Raw genomic sequence first — 20139 nt, 5'->3', positions numbered from 1 at the left:
TGATTTGTTAATCAATTGCTTGTGTCGATTTTACTTCTAAACCCTGTTTGACTAACGCAATTTATCAAAATTTGGCATTTCAACACGGCAATCTGCCAGATAAATGGGTTTTGGAGCTGGAAATATTCTTAATTCTTAAGAATTAATTCAAAATTCATTTCGATTTTCTTAGTGTGGTTAACATAACAGAGCTGCCAGGCTTATTTATATCAATAATTATTCAAGTTTATTGATTTGTTAATCAATTGCTTGTGTCGATTTTACTTCAAAACCCTGTTTGACTAACGCAATTTATCAAAATTTGGCATTTCAACACGGTAATCTGCCAGATAAATGGATTTTGGAACTGGAAATATTCTTAATTCTTAAGAATTAATTCAAAATTTATCTCGATTTTCTTAGTGTGGTTAAAATAACAGAGCTGCCAGGCTTTTTATATCAATAATTAATCAAGATTATTGATTTGTTAAACAATTGCTTGTATCGATTTTACTTCAAAACCCTTTTTGACTAACGCAATTTATCAAAATTTGGCATTTCAATACGGCAATCTGCCTGATAAATGGATTTTGGAACTGGAAATATTCTTCATTCTTAAGAATTAATTCAAAATTTATGTTCATTTTCTAAGTGTAGTTAACAAAAGAGAGCTGCCAGGCTTATTTAAATCAATAATTATTCAAGTTTATTGTTTTAATAAACTATTGCTAGTGTCAATGTTTCTTTAAAAGCCTGTTTGACTAACGCAATTTATCAAAATTTGGCATTTCAACACGGCATTCTGTCAGATAAATGGATTTTGGAACTAGAAATATTCTTCATTCTTAAGAATTAATTCAAAATTTATCTCGATTTTCTTAGTGTGGTTAACATAACAGAGCTGCCAGGCTTATTTATATCAATAATTATTCAAGCTTATTGATTTGATAATCAATTGCAAGTGTCAATGTTTCTTCAAAATCCTGTTTGAGTGAAGAAATTTACAAAAATTTGGCATTTCAACTATGCAATCTGCCAGATAAATGGTTTTTGGAACTGGAAATATTCTTCATTCTTACGAATTAATTCAAAATTTATATCGATTATTTTAGTGTGGTTAACATAACAGAGCTGCCAGGCTTATTTATATCAATAATTATTCAAGTTTATAGATTTGATAATCAATTGCTAGTGTCAATGTTTCTTTAAAAGCCTGTTTGAGTGAAGCAATTTACCAAAATTTGGCATTTCAACACGGCAATCTGCCAGATAAATGGATATTGGACTGGAAACATTCTTCATTCTTAAGAATTAATTCAAAATTTATATCGATTTTCTTAGTGTGGTTAACATAACAGAGCTGCCAGGCTTATTTATATCAATAATTATTCAAGTTTATTGATTTGTTAATCAATTGCTTGTGTCGATTTTACTTCAATACCCTGTTTGACTAACGCAATTTATCAAAATTTGGCATTTCAACACGGCAATCTGCCAGATAAATGGATTTTCAAAACGGAAATATTCTTAATTCTTAAGAATTAATTCAAAATTTATCTCGATTTTCTTAGTGTGGTTAACATAACAGAGTTGCCAGGCTTATTTATATCAATAATTATTCAAGTTTATTGATTTGTTAATCAATTGCTTGTGTCGATTTTACTTCAATACCCTGTTTGACTAACGCAATTTATCAAAATTTGGCATTTCAACACGGCAATCTGCCAGATAAATGGATTTTCAAAACGGAAATATTCTTAATTCTTAAGAATTAATTCAAAATTTATCTCGATTTTCTTAGTGTGGTTAACATAACAGAGCTGCCAGGTTTATTTATATCAATTATTATTCAAGTTTATTGATTTGTTAATCAATTGCTTGTGTCGATTTTACTTCAAAACCCTGTTTGACTAACGCAATTTATCAAAATTTGGCATTTCAACACGGCATTCTGTCAGATAAATGGATTTTGGAACTAGAAATATTCTTCATTCTTAAGAATAAATTCAAAATTTATCTCGATTTTCTTAGTGTGGTTAACATAACAGAGCTGCCAGGCTTATTTATATCAATAATTATTCAAGTTTATTGATTTGTTAATCAATTGCTTGTGTCGATTTTACTTCAAAACAATGTTTGACTAACGCAATTTATCAAAATTTGGCATTTCAACACGGCAATCTGCCAGATAAATGGATTATGGACTGGAAACATTCTTCATTCTTAAGAATTAATTCAAAATTTATCTCGATTTTCTTAGTGTGGTTAACATAACAGAGCTGCCAGGCTTTTTATATCAATAATTAATCAAGTTTATTGATTTGTTAAACAATTGCTTGTATCGATTTTACTTCAAAACCCTTTTTGACTAACGCAATTTATCAAAATTTGGCATTTCAATACGGCAATCTGCCTGATAAATGGATTTTGGAACTGGAAATATTCTTCATTCTTAAGAATTAATTCAAAATTTATGTTCATTTTCTAAGTGTAGTTAACAAAAGAGAGCTGCCAGGCTTATTTAAATCAATAATTATTCAAGTTTATTGTTTTAATAAACTATTGCTAGTGTCAATGTTTCTTTAAAAGCCTGTTTGAGTGAAGCAATTTACCAAAATTTGGCATTTCAACACGGCAATCTGCCAGATAAATAAATATTGGACTGGAAACATTCTTCATTCTTAAGAATAAATTCAAAATTTATCTCGATTTTCTTAGTGTGGTTAACATAACTGAGCTGCCAGGCTTATTTATATCAATAATTATTCAAGTTTATTGATTTGTTAATCAATTGCTTGTGTCGATTTTACTTCAAAACAATGTTTGACTAACGCAATTTATCAAAATTTGGCATTTCAACACGGCAATCTGCCAGATAAATGGATTTTCAAAACGGAAATATTCTTAATTCTTAAGAATTAATTCAAAATTTATCTCGATTTTCTTAGTGTGGTTAACATAACAGAGTTGCCAGGCTTATTTATATCAATAATTATTCAAGTTTATTGATTTGTTAATCAATTGCTTGTGTCGATTTTACTTCAATACCCTGTTTGACTAACGCAATTTATCAAAATTTGGCATTTCAACACGGCAATCTGCCAGATAAATGGATTTTCAAAACGGAAATATTCTTAATTCTTAAGAATTAATTCAAAATTTATCTCGATTTTCTTAGTGTGGTTAACATAACAGAGCTGCCAGGTTTATTTATATCAATTATTATTCAAGTTTATTGATTTGTTAATCAATTGCTTGTGTCGATTTTACTTCTAAACCCTGTTTGACTAACGCAATTTATCAAAATTTGGCATTTCAACACGGCAATCTGCCAGATAAATGGGTTTTGGAGCTGGAAATATTCTTAATTCTTAAGAATTAATTCAAAATTCATTTCGATTTTCTTAGTGTGGTTAACATAACAGAGCTGCCAGGCTTATTTATATCAATAATTATTCAAGTTTATTGATTTGTTAATCAATTGCTTGTGTCGATTTTACTTCAAAACCCTGTTTGACTAACGCAATTTATCAAAATTTGGCATTTCAACACGGTAATCTGCCAGATAAATGGATTTTGGAACTGGAAATATTCTTAATTCTTAAGAATTAATTCAAAATTTATCTCGATTTTCTTAGTGTGGTTAAAATAACAGAGCTGCCAGGCTTTTTATATCAATAATTAATCAAGTTTATTGATTTGTTAAACAATTGCTTGTATCGATTTTACTTCAAAACCCTTTTTGACTAACGCAATTTATCAAAATTTGGCATTTCAATACGGCAATCTGCCTGATAAATGGATTTTGGAACTGGAAATATTCTTCATTCTTAAGAATTAATTCAAAATTTATGTTCATTTTCTAAGTGTAGTTAACAAAAGAGAGCTGCCAGGCTTATTTATATCAATAATTATTCAAGTTTATTGATTTGTTAATCAATTGCTTGTGTCGATTTTACTTCAAAACCCTTTTTGACTAACGCAATTTATCAAAATTTGGCATTTCAATACAGCAATCTGCCTGATAAATGGATATTGGACTGGAAACATTCTTCATTCTTAAGAATTAATTCAAAATTTATATCGATTTTCTTAGTGTGGTTAACATAACAGAGCTGCCAGGCTTATTTATATCAATAATTATTCAAGTTTATTGATTTGTTAATCAATTGCTTGTGTCGATTTTACTACAATACCCTGTTTGACTAACGCAATTTATCAAAATTTGGCATTTCAACACGGCAATCTGCCAGATAAATGGATTTTAAAAACGGAAATATTCTTAATTCTTAAGAATAAATTCAAAATTTATCTCGATTTTCTTAGTGTGATTAACATAACAGAGCTGCCAGGCTTATTTATATCAATAATTATTCAAGTTTATTGATTTGATAATCAATTGCTAGTGTCAATGTTTCTTTAAAAGCCTGTTTGAGTGAAGCAATTTACCTAAATTTGGCATTTCAACACGGCAATCTGCCAGATAAATGGATATTGGACTGGAAACATTCTTCATTCTTAAGAATTAATTGAAAATTTATATCGATTTTCTTAGTGTGGTTAACATAACAGAGCTGCCAGGCTTATTTATATCAATAATTATTCAAGCTTATTGATTTGATAATCAATTGCAAGTGTCAATGTTTCTTCAAAATCCTGTTTGAGTGAAGAAATTTACAAAAATTTGGCATTTCAACACGGCAATCTGCCAGATAAATGGTTTTTGGAACTGGAAATATTCTTCATTCTTACGAATTAATTCAAAATTTATATCGATTTTTTTAGTGTGGTTAACATAACAGAGCTGCCAGGCTTATTTATATCAATAATTATTCAAGTTTATTGATTTGTTAATCAATTGCTTCTGTCGATTTTACTTCAAAACCCTGTTTGACTAACGCAATTTATCAAAATTTGGCATTTCAACACGGCAATCTGCCAGATAAATGGATTTTGGAACTGGAAATATTCTTCATTCTTAAGAATTAATTCAAAATTTATATCGATTTTCTTAGTGTGGTTAACATAACAGAGCTGCCAGGCTTATTTATATCAGTAATTATTCAAGTTTATTGATTTGTTAATCAATTGCTTGTGTCGATTTTACTTCAAAACCCTGTTTGACTAACGCAATTTATCAAAATTTGGCATTTCAACACGGCAATCTGCCAGATAAATGGATTTTGGAACTGGAAATATTCTTAATTCTTAAGAATTAATTCAAAATTTATCTCGATTTTCTTAGTGTGGTTAACATAACAGAGCTGCCAGGCTTATTTATATCAATAATTATTCAAGCTTATTGATTTGATAATCAATTGCAAGTGTCAATGTTTCTTCAAAACCCTGTTTGAGTGAAGAAATTTACAAAAATTTGGCATTTCAACACGGCAATCTGCCAGATAAATGGATTTTGGAACTGGAAATATTCTTCATTCTTAAGAATTAATTCAAAATTTATATCGATTTTTTTAGTGTGGTTAACATAACAGAGCTGCCAGGCTTATTTATATCAATAATTATTCAAGTTTATTGATTTGATAATCAATTGCTAGTGTCAATGTTTCTTTAAAAGCCTGTTTGAGTGAAGCAATTTACCAAAATTTGGCATTTCAACACGGCAATCTGCCAGATAAATGGATATTGGACTGGAAACATTCTTCATTCTTAAGAATTAATTCAAAATTTATATCGATTTTCTTAGTGTGGTTAACATAACAGAGCTGCCAGGCTTATTTATATCAATAATTATTCAAGTTTATTGATTTGTTAATCAATTGCTTGTGTCGATTTTACTTCAAAACCCTTTTTGACTAACGCAATTTATCAAAATTTGGCATTTCAATACAGCAATCTGCCTGATAAATGGATTTTGGAACTGGAAATATTCTTCATTCTTAAGAATTAATTCAAAATTTATCTCGATTTTCTTAGTGTGGTTAACATAACAGAGCTGCCAGGCTTTTTATATCAATAATTATTCAAGTTTATTGATTTGTTAAACAATTGCTTGTGTCGATTTTACTTCAAAACCCTTTTTGACTACCGCAATTTATCAAAATTTGGCATTTCAATACAGCAATCTGTATGATAAATGGATTTTGGAACTCGAAATATTCTTCATTCTTAAGAATTAATTCAAAATTTATGTTCATTTTCTTAGTGTAGTTAACAAAAGAGAGCTGCCAGGCTTATTTAAATCAATAATTATTCAAGTTTATTGATTTGTTAATCAATTGCTTGTGTCGATTTTACTTCAATACCCTGTTTGACTAACGCAATTTATCAAAATTTGGCATTTCAACACGGCAATCTGCCAGATAAATGGATTTTAAAAACGGAAATATTCTTAATTCTTAAGAATTAATTCAAAATTTATCTCGATTTTCTTAGTGTGATTAACATAACAGAGCTGCCAGGCTTATTTATATCAATAATTATTCAAGTTTATTGATTTGATAATCAATTGCTAGTGTCAATGTTTCTTTAAAAGCCTGTTTGAGTGAAGCAATTTACCAAAATTTGGCATTTCAACACGGCAATCTGCCAGATAAATGGATATTGGACTGGAAACATTCTTCATTCTTAAGAATTAATTGAAAATTTATATCGATTTTCTTAGTGTGGTTAACATAACAGAGCTGCCAGGCTTATTTATATCAATAATTATTCAAGCTTATTGATTTGATAATCAATTGCAAGTGTCAATGTTTCTTCAAAATCCTGTTTGAGTGAAGAAATTTACAAAAATTTGGCATTTCAACACGGCAATCTGCCAGATAAATGGTTTTTGGAACTGGAAATATTCTTCATTCTTACGAATTAATTCAAAATTTATATCGATTTTTTTAGTGTGGTTAACATAACAGAGCTGCCAGGCTTATTTATATCAATAATTATTCAAGTTTATTGATTTGTTAATCAATTGCTTGTGTCGATTTTACTTCAAAACCCTGTTTGACTAACGCAATTTATCAAAATTTGGCATTTCAACACGGCAATCTGCCAGATAAATGGATTTTGGAACTGGAAATATTCTTAATTCTTAAGAATTAATTCAAAATTTATCTCGATTTTCTTAGTGTGGTTAACATAACAGAGCTGCCAGGCTTATTTATATCAATAATTATTCAAGCTTATTGATTTGATAATCAATTGCAAGTGTCAATGTTTCTTCAAAATCCTGTTGGAGTGAAGAAATTTACAAAAATTTGGCATTTCAACACGGCAATCTGCCAGATAAATGGTTTTTGGAACTGGAAATATTCTTCATTCTTACGAATTAATTCAAAATTTATATCGATTTTTTTAGTGTGGTTAACATAACAGAGCTGCCAGGCTTATTTATATCAATAATTATTCAAGTTTATTGATTTGATAATCAATTGCTAGTGTCAATGTTTCTTTAAAAGCCTGTTTGAGTGAAGCAATTTACCAAAATTTGGCATTTCAACACGGCAATCTGCCAGATAAATGGATATTGGACTGGAAACATTCTTCATTCTTAAGAATTAATTGAAAATTTATATCGATTTTCTTAGTGTGGTTAACATAACAGAGCTGCCAGGCTTATTTATATCAATAATTATTCAAGTTTATTGATTTGTTAATCAATTGCTTGTGTCGATTTTACTTCAAAACCCTGTTTGACTAACGCAATTTATCAAAATTTGGCATTTCAACACGGCATTCTGACAGATAAATGGATTTTGGAACTAGAAATATTCTTCATTCTTAAGAATTAATTCAAAATTTATCTCGATTTTCTTAGTGTGGTTAACATAACAGAGCTGCCAGGCTTATTTATATCAATAATTATTCAAGCTTATTGATTTGATAATCAATTGCAAGTGTCAATGTTTCTTCAAAATCCTGTTTGAGTGAAGAAATTTACAAAAATTTGGCATTTCAACACGGCAATCTGCCAGATAAATGGTTTTTGGAACTGGAAATATTCTTCATTCTTACGAATTAATTCAAAATTTATATCGATTTTTTTAGTGTGTTTAACATAACAGAGCTGCCAGGCTTGTTTATATCAATAATTATTCAAGTTTATTGATTTGTTAATCAATTGCTTGTGTCGATTTTACTTCAAAACCCTGTTTGACTAACGCAATTTATCAAAATTTGGCATTTCAACACGGCAATCTGCCAGATAAATGGATTTTGGAACTGGAAATATTCTTAATTCTTAAGAATTAATTCAAAATTTATCTCGATTTTCTTAGTACGGTTAACATTACAGAGCTGCCAGGCTTATTTATATCAATAATTATTCAAGTTTATTGATTTGTTAATCAATTGCTTGTGTCGATTTTACTTCAAAACCCTGTTTGACTAACGCAATTTATCAAAATTTGGCATTTCAACACGGCATTCTGACAGATAAATGGATTTTGGAACTAGAAATATTCTTCATTCTTAAGAATTAATTCAAAATTTATCTCGATTTTCTTAGTGTTGTTAACATAACAGAGCTGCCAGGCTTATTTATATCAATAATTATTCAAGCTTATTGATTTGATAATCAATTGCAAGTGTCAATGTTTCTTCAAAATCCTGTTGGAGTGAAGAAATTTACAAAAATTTGGCATTTCAACACGGCAATCTGCCAGATAAATGGTTTTTGGAACTGGAAATATTCTTCATTCTTACGAATTAATTCAAAATTTATATCGATTTTTTTAGTGTGGTTAACATAACAGAGCTGCCAGGCTTATTTATATCAATAATTATTCAAGTTTATTGATTTGATAATCAATTGCTAGTGTCAATGTTTCTTTAAAAGCCTGTTTGAGTGAAGCAATTTACCAAAATTTGGCATTTCAACACGGCAATCTGCCAGATAAATGGATATTGGACTGAAAACATTCTTCATTCTTAAGAATTAATTGAAAATTTATATCGATTTTCTTAGTGTGGTTAACATAACAGAGCTGCCAGGCTTATTTATATCAATAATTATTCAAGTTTATTGATTTGTTAATCAATTGCTTGTGTCGATTTTACTTCAAAACCCTGTTTGACTAACGCAATTTATCAAAATTTGGCATTTCAACACGGCATTCTGACAGATAAATGGATTTTGGAACTAGAAATATTCTTCATTCTTAAGAATTAATTCAAAATTTATCTCGATTTTCTTAGTGTGGTTAACATAACAGAGCTGCCAGGCTTATTTATATCAATAATTATTCAAGCTTATTGATTTGATAATCAATTGCAAGTGTCAATGTTTCTTCAAAATCCTGTTTGAGTGAAGAAATTTACAAAAATTTGGCATTTCAACACGGCAATCTGCCAGATAAATGGTTTTTGGAACTGGAAATATTCTTCATTCTTACGAATTAATTCAAAATTTATATCGATTTTTTTAGTGTGTTTAACATAACAGAGCTGCCAGGCTTGTTTATATCAATAATTATTCAAGTTTATTGATTTGTTAATCAATTGCTTGTGTCGATTTTACTTCAAAACCCTGTTTGACTAACGCAATTTATCAAAATTTGGCATTTCAACACGGCAATCTGCCAGATAAATGGATTTTGGAACTGGAAATATTCTTAATTCTTAAGAATTAATTCAAAATTTATCTCGATTTTCTTAGTACGGTTAACATTACAGAGCTGCCAGGCTTATTTATATCAATAATTATTCAAGTTTATTGATTTGTTAATCAATTGCTTGTGTCGATTTTACTTCAAAACCCTGTTTGACTAACGCAATTTATCAAAATTTGGCATTTCAACACGGCATTCTGACAGATAAATGGATTTTGGAACTAGAAATATTCTTCATTCTTAAGAATTAATTCAAAATTTATCTCGATTTTCTTAGTGTTGTTAACATAACAGAGCTGCCAGGCTTATTTATATCAATAATTATTCAAGCTTATTGATTTGATAATCAATTGCAAGTGTCAATGTTTCTTCAAAATCCTGTTGGAGTGAAGAAATTTACAAAAATTTGGCATTTCAACACGGCAATCTGCCAGATAAATGGTTTTTGGAACTGGAAATATTCTTCATTCTTACGAATTAATTCAAAATTTATATCGATTTTTTTAGTGTGGTTAACATAACAGAGCTGCCAGGCTTATTTATATCAATAATTATTCAAGTTTATTGATTTGATAATCAATTGCTAGTGTCAATGTTTCTTTAAAAGCCTGTTTGAGTGAAGCAATTTACCAAAATTTGGCATTTCAACACGGCAATCTGCCAGATAAATGGATATTGGACTGAAAACATTCTTCATTCTTAAGAATTAATTGAAAATTTATATCGATTTTCTTAGTGTGGTTAACATAACAGAGCTGCCAGGCTTATTTATATCAATAATTATTCAAGTTTATTGATTTGTTAATCAATTGCTTGTGTCGATTTTACTTCAAAACCCTGTTTGACTAACGCAATTTATCAAAATTTGGCATTTCAACACGGCAGTCTGCCAGATAAATGGATTTTGGAACTGGAAATATTCTTAATTCTTAAGAATTAATTCAAAATTTATCTCGATTTTCTTAGTGTGGTTAACATAACAGAGCTGCCAGGCTTATTTATATCAATAATTATTCAAGTTTATTGATTTGTTAATCAATTGCTTGGGTCGATTTTACTTCAAAACCCTGTTTGACTAACGCAATTTATCAAAATTTGGCATTTCAAAACGGCTCTCTGCCAGATAAATGGATTTTGGAACTGGAAATATTCTTAATTCTTAAGAAATAATTCAAAATTTATCTCGATTTTCTTAGTGTGATTAACATAACAGAGCTGCCAGGCTTATTTATATCAATAATTATTCAAGTTTATTGATTTGTTAATCAATTGGTTGTGTCGATTTTACTTCAAAACCCTGTTTGACTAACGCAATTTATCAAAATTTGGCATTTCAACACGGCATTCTGACAGATAAATGGATTTTGGAACTGGAAATATTCTTCATTCTTAAGAATTAATTCAAAATTAATCTCGATTTTCTTAGTGTGGTTAACATAACAGAGCTGCCAGGCTTATTTATATCAATAATTATTAAAGCTTATTGATTTGATAATCAATTGCAAGTGTCAATGTTTCTTCAAAACCCTGTTTGAGTGAAGAAATTTACAAAAATTTGGCATTTCAACACGGCAATCTGCCAGATAAATGGATTTTGGAACTGGAAATATTCTTCATTCTTAAGAATTAATTCAAAATTTATATCGATTTTTTTAGTGTGGTTAACATAACAGAGCTGCCAGGCTTATTTATATCAATAATTATTCAAGTTTATTGATTTGTTAATCAATTGCAAGTGTCAATGTTTCTTCAAAATCCTGTTTGAGTGAAGAAATTTACAAAAATTTGGCATTTCAACACGGCAATCTGCCAGATAAATGGTTTTTGGAACTGGAAATATTCTTCATTCTTAAGAATTAATTCAAAATTTATATCGATTTTCTTAGTGTGGTTAACATCACAGAGCTGCCAGGCTTATTTATATCAATAATTATTCAAGTTTATTGATTTGTTAATCAATTGCTTGTGTCGATTTTACTTCAAAACCCTGTTTGACTAACGCAATTTATCAAAATTTGGCATTTCAACACGGCAATCTGCCAGATAAATGGATTTTGGAACTGGAAATATTCTTAATTCTTAAGAATTAATTCAAAATTTATCTCAATTTTCTTAGTGTGGTTAACATAACAGAGCTGCTAGGCTTATTTATATCAATAATAATTCAAGCTTATTGATTTGATAATCAATTGCAAGTGTCAATGTTTCTTCAAAACCCTGTTTGAGTGAAGAAATTTACAAAAATTTGGCATTTCAACACGGCAATCTGCCAGATAAATGGATTTTGGAACTGGAAATATTCTTCATTCTTAAGAATTAATTCAAAATTTATATCGATTTTTTTAGTGTGGTTAACATAACAGAGCTGCCAGGCTTATTTATATCAATAATTATTCAAGTTTATTGATTTGTTAATCAATTGCTTGTGTCGATTTTACTTCAATACCCTGTTTGACTAACGCAATTTATCAAAATTTGGCATTTCAACACGGCAATCTGCCAGATAAATGGATTTTAAAAACGGAAATATTCTTAATTCTTAAGAATTAATTCAAAATTTATCTCAATTTTCTTAGTGTGGTTAACATAACAGAGCTGCCAGGCTTATTTATATCAATAATTATTCAAGTTTATTGATTTGTTAATCAATTGCTTGTGTCGATTTTACTTCAAAACCCTGTTTGACTAACGCAATTTATCAAAATTTGGCATTTCAACACGGCATTCTGACAGATAAATGGATTTTGGAACTGGAAATATTCTTAATTCTTAAGAATTAATTCAAAATTTATCTCGATTTTCTTAGTGTGGTTAACATAACAGAGCTGCCAGGCTTATTTATATCAATAATTATTCAAGTTTATTGATTTGATAATCAATTGCTAGTGTCAATGTTTCTTTAAAAGCCTGTTTGAGTGAAGCAATTTACCAAAATTTGGCATTTCAACACGGCAATCTGCCAGATAAATGGTTTTTGGAACTGGAAATATTCTTCATTCTTACGAATTAATTCAAAATTTATATCGATTTTTTTAGTGTGGTTAACATAACAGAGCTGCCAGGCTTTTTATATCAATAATTATTCAAGTTTATTGATTTGTTAATCAATTGCTTGTGTCGATTTTACTTCAAAACCCTGTTTGACTAACGCAATTTATCAAAATTTGGCATTTCAACACGGCAATCTGCCAGATAAATGGATTTTGGAACTGGAAATATTCTTAATTCTTAAGAATTAATTCAAAATTTATCTCGATTTTCTTAGTGTGGTTAACATAACAGCGCTGCCAGGCTTTTTATATCAATAATTATTCAAGTTTATTGATTTGTTAAACAATTGCTTGTGTCGATTTTACTTCAAAACCCTTTTTGACTAAAGCAATTTATCAAAATTTGGCATTTCAATACGGCAATCTGCCTGATAAATGGATTTTGGAACTGGAAATATTCTTCATTCTTAAGAATTAATTCAAAATTTATATCGATTTTTTTAGTGTGGTTAACATAACAGAGCTGCCAGGCTTATTTATATCAATAATTATTCAAGTTTATTGATTTGTTAATCAATTGCAAGTGTCAATGTTTCTTCAAAATCCTGTTTGAGTGAAGAAATTTACAAAAATTTGGCATTTCAACACGGCAATATGCCAGATAAATGGTTTTTGGAACTGGAAATATTCTTCATTCTTACGAATTAATTCAAAATTTATATCGATTTTTTTAGTGTGGTTAACATAACAGAGCTGCCAGGCTTATTTATATCAATAATTATTCAAGTTTATTGATTTGATAATCAATTGCTAGTGTCAATGTTTCTTTAAAAGCCTGTTTGAGTGAAGCAATTTACCAAAATTTGGCATTTCAATACGGCAATCTGCCTGATAAATGGATTTTGGAACTGGAAATATTCTTCATTCTTAAGAATTAATTCAAAATTTATGTTCATTTTCTTAGTGTAGTTAACAAAAGAGAGCTGCCAGGCTTATTTAAATCAATAATTATTCAAGTTTATTGTTTTAATAATCTATTGCTAGTGTCAATGTTTCTTCAAAACCCTGTTTGAGTGAAGCAATTTACCAAAATTTGGCATTTCAACACGGCAATCTGCCAGATAAATGGATATTGGACTGGAAACATTCTTCATTCTTAAGAATAAATTCAAAATTTATCTCGATTTTCTTAGTGTGGTTAACATAACAGAGCTGCCAGGCTTATTTATATCAATAATTATTCAAGTTTATTGATTTGTTAATCAATTGCTTGTGTCGATTTTACTTCAAAACCCTGTTTGACTAACGCAATTTATCAAAATTTGGCATTTCAACACGGCAATCTGCCAGATAAATGGATTTTGGAACTGGAAATATTCTTAATTCTTAAGAATTAATTCAAAATTAATCTCGATTTTCTTAGTGTAATTAACATAACAGAGCTGCCAGGCTTATTTATATCAATAATTATTCAAGTTTATTGATTTGTTAATCAATTGCTTGTGTCGATTTTACTTCAAAACCCTGTTTGACTAACGCAATTTATCAAAATTTGGCATTTCAACACGGCAATCTGCCAGATAAATGGATTTTAAAAACGGAAATATTCTTAATTCTTAAGAATTAATTCAAAATTTATCTCAATTTTCTTAGTGTGGTTAACATAACAGAGCTGCCAGGCTTATTTAAATCAATAATTATTCAAGTTTATTGATTTGTTAATCAATTGCTTGTGTCGATTTTACTTCAAAACCCTGTTTGACTAACGCAATTTATCAAAATTTGGCATTTTAACACGGCATTCTGACAGATAAATGGATTTTGGAACTAGAAATATTCTTCATTCTTAAGAATTAATTCAAAATTTATCTCGATTTTCTTAGTGTGGTTAACATAACAGAGCTGCCAGGCTTATTTATATCAATAATTATTCAAGCTTATTGATTTGATAATCAATTGCAAGTGTCAATGTTTCTTCAAAATCCTGTTTGAGTGAAGAAATTTACAAAAATTTGGCATTTCAACACGGCAATCTGCCAGATAAATGGATTTTGGAACTGGAAATATTCTTCATTCTTAAGAATTAATTCAAAATTTATATCGATTTTTTTAGTGTGGTTAACATAACAGAGCTGCCAGGCTTATTTATATCAATAATAATTCAAGTTTATTGATTTGTTAATCAATTGCAAGTGTCAATGTTTCTTCAAAATCCTGTTTGAGTGAAGAAATTTACAAAAATTTGGCATTTCAACACGGCAATATGCCAGATAAATGGTTTTTGGAACTGGAAATATTCTTCATTCTTACGAATTAATTCAAAATTTATATCGATTTTTTTAGTGTGGTTAACATAACAGAGCTGCCAGGCTTATTTATATCAATAATTATTCAAGTTTATTGATTTGATAATCAATTGCTAGTGTCAATGTTTCTTTAAAAGCCTGTTTGAGTGAAGCAATTTACCAAAATTTGGCATTTCAACACGGCAATCTGCCAGATAAATGGATATTGGACTGGAAACATTCTTCATTCTTAAGAATTAATTCAAAATTTATATCGATTTTCTTAGTGTGGTTAACATAACAGAGCTGCCAGGCTTATTTATATCAATAATTATTCAAGTTTATTGATTTGTTAATCAATTGCTTGTGTCGATTTTACTTCAAAACCCTGTTTGACTAACGCAATTTATCAAAATTTGGCATTTCAACACGGCAATCTGCCAGATAAATGGATTTTGGAACTGGAAATATTCTTAATTCTTAAGAATTAATTCAAAATTTATCTCAATTTTCTTAGTGTGGTTAACATAACAGAGCTGCTAGGCTTATTTATATCAATAATAATTCAATCTTATTGATTTGATAATCAATTGCAAGTGTCAATGTTTCTTCAAAACCCTGTTTGAGTGAAGAAATTTACAAAAATTTGGCATTTCAACACGGCAATCTGCCAGATAAATGGATTTTGGAACTGGAAATATTCTTCATTCTTAAGAATTAATTCAAAATTTATATCGATTTTTTTAGTGTGGTTAACATAACAGAGCTGCCAGGCTTATTTATATCAATAATTATTCAAGTTTATTGATTTGTTAATCAATTGCTTGTGTCGATTTTACTTCAATACCCTGTTTGACTAACGCAATTTATCAAAATTTGGCATTTCAACACGGCAATCTGCCAGATAAATGGATTTTAAAAACGGAAATATTCTTAATTCTTAAGAATTAATTCAAAATTTATCTCGATTTTCTTAGTGTGGTTAACATAACAGAGCTGCCAGGCTTATTTATATCAATAATTATTCAAGTTTATTGATTTGATAATCAATTGCTAGTGTCAATGTTTCTTTAAAAGCCTGTTTGAAGGAAGCAATTTACCAAAATTTGGCATTTCAACACGGCAATCTGCCAGATAAATGGTTTTTGGAACTGGAAATATTCTTCATTCTTACGAATTAATTCAAAATTTATATCGATTTTTTTAGTGTTGTTAACATAACAGAGCTGCCAGGCTTTTTATATCAATAATTATTCAAGTTTATTGATTTGTTAATCAATTGCTTGTGTCGATTTTACTTCAAAACCCTGTTTGACTAACGCAATTTATCAAAATTTGGCATTTCAACACGGCAATCTGACAGATAAATGGATTTTGGAACTGGAAATATTCTTCATTCTTAAGAATTAATTCAAAATTAATCTCGATTTTCTTAGTGTGGTTAACATAACAGAGCTGCCAGGCTTATTTATATCAATAATTATTCAAGTTTATTGTTTTAATAATCTATTGCTAGTGTCAATGTTTCTTCAAAACCCTGTTTGAGTGAAGCAATTTACCAAAATTTGGCATTTCAATACGGCAATCTGCCTGATAAATGGATTTTGGAACTGGAAATATTCTTCATTCTTAAGAATTAATTCAAAATTTATGTTCATTTTCTTAGTGTAGTTAACAAAAGAGAGCTGCCAGGCTTATTTAAATCAATAATTATTCAAGTTTATTGTTTTAATAATCTATTGCTAGTGTCAATGTTTCTTCAAAACCCTGTTTGAGTGAAGCAATTTACCAAAATTTGGCATTTCAACACGGCAATCTGCCAGATAAATGGATATTGGACTGAAAACATTCTTCATTCTTAAGAATAAATTCAAAATTTATCTCGATTTTCTTAGTGTGGTTAACATAACAGAGCTGCCAGGCTTATTTATATCAATAATTATACAAGTTTATTGATTTGTTAATCAATTGCTTGTGTCGATTTTACTTCAAAACCCTGTTTGACTAACGCAATTTTTTCAAAATTTGGCATTTCAACACGGCATTCTGACAGATAAATGGATTTTGGAACTGGAAATATTCTTCATTCTTAAGAATTATACAAAATTAATCTCGATTTTCTTAGTGTGGTTAACATAACAGAGCTGCCAGGCTTATTTATATCAATAATTATTCAAGCTTATTGATTTGATAATCAATTGCAAGTGTCAATGTTTCTTCAAAACCCTGTTTGAGTGAAGAAATTTACAAAAATTTGGCATTTCAACACGGCAATCTGCCAGATAAATGGATTTTGGAACTGGAAATATTCTTCATTCTTAATAATTAATTCAAAATTTATCTCGATTTTCTTAGGGTGGTTAACATAACAGAGCTGCCAGGCTTATTTATATCAATAATTATTCAAGTTTATTGATTTGATAATCAATTGCTAGTGTCAATGTTTCTTTAAAAGCCTGTTTGAGTGAAGCAATTTACCAAAATTTGGCATTTCAACACGGCAATCTGCGAGATAAATTGATATTGGACTGGAAACATTCTTCATTCTTAAGAATAAATTCAAAATTTATCTCGATTTTCTTAGTGTGGTTAACATAACAGAGCTGCCAGGCTTATTTATATCAATAATTATTCAAGTTTATTGATTTGTTAATCAATTGCTTGTGTCGATTTTACTTCAAAACCCTGTTTGACTAACGCAATTTATCAAAATTTGGCATTTCAACACGGCAATCTGCCAGATAAATGGATTTTGGAACTGGAAATATTCTTAATTCTTAAGAATTAATTCAAAATTAATCTCGATTTTCTTAGTGTAATTAACATAACAGAGCTGCCAGGCTTATTTATATCAATAATTATTCAAGTTTATTGATTTGTTAATCAATTGCTTGTGTCGATTTTACTTCAAAACCCTGTTTGACTAACGCAATTTATCAAAATTTGGCATTTCAACACGGCAATCTGCCAGATAAATGGATTTTAAAAACGGAAATATTCTTAATTCTTAAGAATTAATTCAAAATTTATCTCAATTTTCTTAGTGTGGTTAACATAACAGAGCTGCCAGGCTTATTTAAATCAATAATTATTCAAGTTTATTGATTTGTTAATCAATTGCTTGTGTCGATTTTACTTCAAAACCCTGTTTGACTAACGCAATTTATCAAAATTTGGCATTTTAACACGGCATTCTGACAGATAAATGGATTTTGGAACTAGAAATATTCTTCATTCTTAAGAATTAATTCAAAATTTATCTCGATTTTCTTAGTGTGGTTAACATAACAGAGCTGCCAGGCTTATTTATATCAATAATTATTCAAGCTTATTGATTTGATAATCAATTGCAAGTGTCAATGTTTCTTCAAAATCCTGTTTGAGTGAAGAAATTTACAAAAATTTGGCATTTCAACACGGCAATCTGCCAGATAAATGGATTTTGGAACTGGAAATATTCTTCATTCTTAAGAATTAATTCAAAATTTATATCGATTTTTTTAGTGTGGTTAACATAACAGAGCTGCCAGGCTTATTTATATCAATAATAATTCAAGTTTATTGATTTGTTAATCAATTGCAAGTGTCAATGTTTCTTCAAAATCCTGTTTGAGTGAAGAAATTTACAAAAATTTGGCATTTCAACACGGCAATATGCCAGATAAATGGTTTTTGGAACTGGAAATATTCTTCATTCTTACGAATTAATTCAAAATTTATATCGATTTTTTTAGTGTGGTTAACATAACAGAGCTGCCAGGCTTATTTATATCAATAATTATTCAAGTTTATTGATTTGATAATCAATTGCTAGTGTCAATGTTTCTTTAAAAGCCTGTTTGAGTGAAGCAATTTACCAAAATTTGGCATTTCAACACGGCAATCTGCCAGATAAATGGATATTGGACTGGAAACATTCTTCATTCTTAAGAATTAATTCAAAATTTATATCGATTTTCTTAGTGTGGTTAACATAACAGAGCTGCCAGGCTTATTTATATCAATAATTATTCAAGTTTATTGATTTGTTAATCAATTGCTTGTGTCGATTTTACTTCAAAACCCTGTTTGACTAACGCAATTTATCAAAATTTGGCATTTCAACACGGCAATCTGCCAGATAAATGGATTTTGGAACTGGAAATATTCTTAATTCTTAAGAATTAATTCAAAATTTATCTCAATTTTCTTAGTGTGGTTAACATAACAGAGCTGCTAGGCTTATTTATATCAATAATAATTCAATCTTATTGATTTGATAATCAATTGCAAGTGTCAATGTTTCTTCAAAACCCTGTTTGAGTGAAGAAATTTACAAAAATTTGGCATTTCAACACGGCAATCTGCCAGATAAATGGATTTTGGAACTGGAAATATTCTTCATTCTTAAGAATTAATTCAAAATTTATATCGATTTTTTTAGTGTGGTTAACATAACAGAGCTGCCAGGCTTATTTATATCAATAATTATTCAAGTTTATTGATTTGTTAATCAATTGCTTGTGTCGATTTTACTTCAATACCCTGTTTGACTAACGCAATTTATCAAAATTTGGCATTTCAACACGGCAATCTGCCAGATAAATGGATTTTAAAAACGGAAATATTCTTAATTCTTAAGAATTAATTCAAAATTTATCTCGATTTTCTTAGTGTGGTTAACATAACAGAGCTGCCAGGCTTATTTATATCAATAATTATTCAAGTTTATTGATTTGATAATCAATTGCTAGTGTCAATGTTTCTTTAAAAGCCTGTTTGAAGGAAGCAATTTACCAAAATTTGGCATTTCAACACGGCAATCTGCCAGATAAATGGTTTTTGGAACTGGAAATATTCTTCATTCTTACGAATTAATTCAAAATTTATATCGATTTTTTTAGTGTTGTTAACATAACAGAGCTGCCAGGCTTTTTATATCAATAATTATTCAAGTTTATTGATTTGTTAATCAATTGCTTGTGTCGATTTTACTTCAAAACCCTGTTTGACTAACGCAATTTATCAAAATTTGGCATTTCAACACGGCAATCTGACAGATAAATGGATTTTGGAACTGGAAATATTCTTCATTCTTAAGAATTAATTCAAAATTAATCTCGATTTTCTTAGTGTGGTTAACATAACAGAGCTGCCAGGCTTATTTATATCAATAATTATTCAAGTTTATTGTTTTAATAATCTATTGCTAGTGTCAATGTTTCTTCAAAACCCTGTTTGAGTGAAGCAATTTACCAAAATTTGGCATTTCAATACGGCAATCTGCCTGATAAATGGATTTTGGAACTGGAAATATTCTTCATTCTTAAGAATTAATTCAAA

Source organism: Leiobunum rupestre, chromosome 5, assembly GCF_980474605.1.
Source record: "Leiobunum rupestre chromosome 5, qqLeiRupe1.1.hap1, whole genome shotgun sequence".
Lineage (NCBI taxonomy): Eukaryota > Metazoa > Arthropoda > Arachnida > Opiliones > Sclerosomatidae > Leiobunum > Leiobunum rupestre.
Note: the sequence above shows the minus strand (reverse complement) of the source record.